Source organism: Gambusia affinis, linkage group LG06 (genome assembly GCF_019740435.1).
Source record: "Gambusia affinis linkage group LG06, SWU_Gaff_1.0, whole genome shotgun sequence".
Lineage (NCBI taxonomy): Eukaryota > Metazoa > Chordata > Actinopteri > Cyprinodontiformes > Poeciliidae > Gambusia > Gambusia affinis.
Window position 1 is genome coordinate 11,523,824 of NC_057873.1, and position 6,000 is coordinate 11,529,823.

The window sequence follows — 6,000 nt, forward strand, 5'->3', positions numbered from 1 at the left end:
CAGTCATATAAAGCCAAAAAGAGCAAATACATGATGTAAAAATTGCCAAGGCTTTTATTTTGAAATTTGTGTTAAGCTTCATTGGAATGGCCAAACTCATCCCTTGTGTAACAGTGATTGTGTTGAATCGGTTCTATAATGCTCAAAACACAAGTAGTTGTAAAGGCCAGCTCAGTCCTCTTCTGTAGTAACAGACATTTCCGCCATGTTGTAGTTCTGACCTTCAGTCTCTGTAGTTCTAAAGAGCAGCTCAACTGTCATGAGAGTGAAACACACAGGGAGAGATGGAATCCTAATAGTTTGAAGCAGTTAGTTTTTCTGATCAAAGCAGGCCAAACATATCTTTACCTAAGTGTTGCCAATAGCATGTGGGGTATCAGAATGTTTTCTGTAATTGACTTACTCCATTCAGTATATTTAAAATGACTAATAAGTAAGTAAAATAGCTAATAGTTTATTTAAGGTAAAAGTCTTATCTTAATGATCTGCCTTGCTGCGCAAGGCAGATCCCTAACCTGAGAGAAGAATATAAAGCATTCTAATATTATTGCATCGCCTTACGGCGATGCATTAACCTGAGGGCAATATGAAGGCTTTTATTTTGAAATATAAACATAAGCTTCATATTAAATGCCCACACTAATCTGTTAAAATGCTGTTTAAATGCCTAAACAGCCAGTAGTTCTAAATGGAAGCCAGTAGTTCTAAATGGAAGCTCTGTTTTAACTGAGTGTTAGTTAGAACTACAGATATGGTGTTCTGATAGTCCTATTTATTATCATTAGGTCAAAGGTTAATGCCATTGCACTGGCTTGCTGCGCAAGCCAGTGCCATAACCTGAGAGGAAAGATAATATAGGCAGAGATTTTTGCAGCCCACGGCTGAACTCACCTAACAGAGATATTGGGGCTTTTATTGGGAAATTTCCATTAAGCTTTATTTAAAAATTACACATAATCCTGTGTGTAACAATGGTTTGTTAAAATCTGTTATAAAATGCCCAAAACACAAGTAGTTATAAAGGCCAGCTCATTCCAGAGTGTCCTCCCATAAATCAGCTGCTCTGGCCTCATGTGTTCCGTTGCTATGGTAATGGATCAGCTGCTAACTGTCAGTGTGTTTGAGACAGAAAGGGGAAAAATTCTATCTTTGTGAGACACCCAGCCAATTAATATGGAAAAAGCAAACAAACCTTTGCCATTCAGGAACCGTAATACATATTTGAAAACCGTTTGAAGCGTATGAGAGGGCTATTTGTCGCCGATAGTACTAATTCATATTTTTACCTCATTCACAGTAATTGCAGTGATGAGACAAAATTGTGCAGAAACTTTTCAGAAATACATGGAAGTGAATCTGGGAGAGCGTCAGTTACCCTGTCCCATGATTTCACTCTGAAGCACCTTGACAGAAAACCGTAAATGCTAGAGAAATATCGAACACATTTTACCGGAGCAGGCATGCGTATCAATGTCATGACCGAGTTTGATACAAATCGGGCGATATTTGTGGGCGTGACGGCGATTTCAAAATTGCTTTGGGGTCAAAAATCTGCTTAAATTCTCACTCTAAAAAAGCGGCAGTTGGTGTCAGTTATGCTCTGCGTTTCGGCAGTTGGAAATTTTGCTCGTTTTTCTTTTACGCCGCCATCGTAAGTCCGATTCCTTATAAAAGTAATAGCACCCTCCGGGACCGAGCCTTTGATACCACTTTTGTGGGTGGGCTCGTTAACGGTGACGGAAGAATAATAAATAATACGTAATAAAGAGGCGTTCTATTGGGTGTAGAACAATAGGTGACTGACTTGAAGTCAGTCACTGCTCTCCTTATGCTCCCCAACTAGAAAATTCCTGAAGAAATTTAACTGGGGCCTGCCAAAGTGTGCCCGTCGGTTTGGACCCAGCGTTGTGATGCTAAGAATTTGCATCAATGCTAAAGAAAGCTGCAATGTAATCAATAGCATGTGGAGAATCACAAGAATGTTAAGTAAGCTGGACATGCAACATTCAGTATGATAAAGTAAGTGTATTAGCTAAAATGAGCAAATATGCTAATGTAAGCATAAATACTTTCAGTAGCATGTGGGGTATCATTAGAATGTTTACTGTCATTTACTTACTCCATAAAGTATACTAAACATGGCTAATAAGTCTGAAAAATAGAAAATAGCTTATTTAAGCTAAAAGGCTAATGCTAATCAACTGCCTTGCTGCGCAAGGCAGTTCCCTAACCTCGGATAAACAGATAATGCAGAATGATATCATTGCACCGCCTGTGGCGGTGCACTGTCCAGAGGGGCATATTGAGGCTTTTATTTTGAAATTTGCAGTAAGCTTCATATTAAATGCCCACACTAATCCAATGTGTAAGAGTGCTTTGGATAAACCAGTCACATAAAGCCAAAAAGAGCAATTACATGATGTAAAAATTGCCAAAGCTTTTATTTTGAAATTTTTGTTAAGCTTCATTTGAAAGGGTCAAAGTCATCCCATGTGTAACAGTCATTGGATTAAATCAGTCATATAACGCTCAAAAAAGCAATGACCCGATGTAAAAATTTTCAAGGGCTTTTATTTTGAAATTTTCAGTACGCTTCATTTTGAAGGGCTAGACTCATCCCATGTGTAACAGTGACAGGGTTAAATGAGTTATATACAGCCCATAGCAGCAAGTAGTTGTAAAGGCCAGCTCAGTCCTCCTCTGTTTTAACTGAACTAGTAGTTCGAACTACAGTGATGCGTATTTGTAGTCCTCAGCAGCTCTCCCTGCTCTGGGTTCCGTTGCCATGGTAAATAATCCTCTCTGCCAGCTGTGAGTGAGACATCCAGGGGGAGACAATTCTCTGTTTGAGCCAGCCAGTTTGACTAAAAAAAGCATTGCAAACAACTGTTTCCCGTTCGGGAACCGTAATACATATTCGAAAACCATTTGAAGCATATGAGACGGCTATTTGTCGTCTCACATAGTCCCGCCATTCATATCTCTACCTCACTCACAGTATTAACAGCGATGAGATAAAAAAAGTGTGTGCCAAGGTCTGAAATTTATCAGAAATACATGGAAGTGAATCAGTGAGATCTGTCTGCTACCCTGGCGCATGACTTTGCTCTGAAGCACCTGGAGAGAAAACTGTAAGCGCTAGATAATTTTTGAAAACATTTGACCGGAGCAGGCACGCGTATCAATGTCATGACCAAGTTTCATACCAATCATGCAATATTTGTGAGCGTGAGGGCGAGTTAAAAAATGATTTGGGGTCAAAATGTCGCTCTGACTCTCACTCTAGCGGAGCGGCCTTCACACTCTGATTTTTCCAAAAATCAAAAACTTTGGGTCGCTTAGAAAGAAGTTGTGGACAAACCATAATACATATTGACGTGCTGTCTTCACTTTAAAAGAGATCACGGACGTATCTACAAAATGAAGTTTGAATGGCGTTTCTACATAAAGTTATGACGACACAGAAAATCCTCAAAAATAGAGTATTTTCAGGATTTACTGGTTGCCTCGTCCCCTTGACGACGAGAGATGCACCTGGTGAGCTCGTTAGTGATTTTGGGGTCGTTTTTTGCTTTTTACGTCGCCATGGTAACTCCAAAGCCCACCAAAAGTAATAGCTCCAATGCCGGGTTCGAGCCGCACGTTTTGATACCACTTTTGTGGGTGGGCTCGCAGCGGTACGAGCCGCATTAACGGTCACGGAAGAAAAATAAATAATTACTAGAAAATTCCTGAAGAAATTTAACTGGGGCCTGCCAAAGTGTGCCCGTCGGTTTGGACCCAGCGTTGTGATGCTAAGAATTAGCATCAATGCTAAAGAAAGCTGCAATGTAATCAATAGCATGTGGAGAATCACAAGAATGTTAAGTAAGCTGGACATGCAACATTCAGTATGATAAAGTAAGTGTATTAGCTAAAATGAGCAAATATGCTAATGTAAGCATAAATACTTTCAGTAGCATGTGGGGTATCATTAGAATGTTTACTGTCATTTACTTACTCCATTAAGTATACTAAACATGGCTAATAAGTCTGAAAAATAGAAAATAGCTTATTTAAGCTAAAAGGCTAATGCTAATCAACTGCCTTGCTGCGCAAGGCAGTTCCCTAACCTCGGATAAACAGATAATGCAGAATGATATCATTGCACCGCCTGCGGTGGTGCACTGTCCAGAGGGGCATATTGAGGCTTTTATTTTGAAATTTGCAGTAAGCTTCATATTAAATGCCCACACTAATCCAATGTGTAAGAGTGCTTTGGATAAACCAGTCACATAAAGCCAAAAAGAGCAATTACATGATGTAAAAATTGCCAAAGCTTTTATTTTGAAATTTTTGTTTAGCTTCATTTGAAATCGTCAAAGTCATCCCATGTGTAACAGTCATTGGATTAAATCAGTCATATAACGCTCAAAAAAGCAATGACCTGATGTAAAAATTTTCAAGGGCTTTTATTTTGAAATTTTCAGTAAGCTTCATTTCAAAGGGCTAGACTCATCCCATGTGTAACAGTGACAGGGTTAAATGAGTTATATACAGCCCTTAGCAGCAAGTTGTTCTAAAGGCCAGCTCAGTCCTCCTCTGTTTTAACTGAACTACTAGTTAGAACTACAGTGATGCGTATTTGAAGTCCTCAGCAGCTCTCCCTGCTCTGGGTTCCGTTGCCATGGTAAATAATCCTCTCTGCCAGCTGTGAGTGAGACATCCAGGGGGAGACAATTCTCTGTTTGAGCCAGCCAGTTTGACTAAAAAAAGCATTGCAAAAAACTGTTTCCCGTTCGGGAACCGTAATACATATTCGAAAACCGTTTGAAGCATATGAGAGGGCTATTTGTCGTCTCACATAGTCCCGCCATTCATATCTCTACCTCACTCACAGTATTAACAGCGATGAGATAAAAAAGTGTGTGCCAAGGTCTGAAATTTTCAGAAATACATGGAAGTGAATCAGTGAGATCTGTCTGCTACCCTGGCGCATGACTTTGCTCTGAAGCACCTGGAGAGAAAACTGTAAGCGCTAGATAATTTTTAAAACATTTGACGGAGCAGGCATGCGTATCAATGTCATGACCAATTTTGATACCAATCATGCTATATTTGTGAGCGTGAGGGCGAGTTTAAAAATGATTTGGGGTCAAAATGTCGCTCTGACTCTCTCTCTAGAGGAGCATGCTTCTCAATCTGATTTTTCCAAAAATCATAAACTTTGGGTCGCTTAGAAAGAAGTTGTGGACAAACCATAATTTCATATTGATGTGCTGTCTTCACTTTAAAAGAGATCACGCAGACGTATCTACAAAATGAAGTTTGAATGGCGTTTCTACATAAGTTATGACGACACAGAAAATCCTCAAAAATAGGGTATTTTTAAGATTTAGAGGTTGCCCTCGTCCCTTGAATGACAGATTTCACCTGGTGAGCTCGTTAGTGATTTTGGGGTCGTTTTTGCTTTTTACATCGCCATGGTAACTCCAAATCCCACCAAAAGTAATAGCACACCTCCGGGATCGAGCGCGCGTTTGATACCACTTTTGTGGGTGGGCTGCAGCGGTCGAGCCGCATTCGGGTGACGGAAGAATAATAAATAATAATACTTAAAGAGACATTCTATTGGGTGTAGAACAATAGGTGCCTGCCATGCAATGCATGGAGGCAGTGACTGACTTGCCGCAAGTCAGCCACTGCTCTCCTTATGCATTGCTATGGGCAAACCCCAATAATACTTAAAGAGACATTCTATTGGGTGTAGAACAATAGGTGCCTGCCATGCAATGCATGGAGGCAGTGATTGACTTGCTTCGCAAGTCAGTCACTGCTCTCCTTATGCATTGCTATGGGCAGGCCCCAATAATAATAAAGAAACATTCTATTGGGTGTAGAACAATAGGTGCCTGCCATGCAATGCATGGAGGCAGTGACTGACTTGCTTCGCAAGTCAGTCACTGCTCTCCTTATGCATTGCTATGGGCAGGCCCCAATTATGTATGTTGACCCATTCAA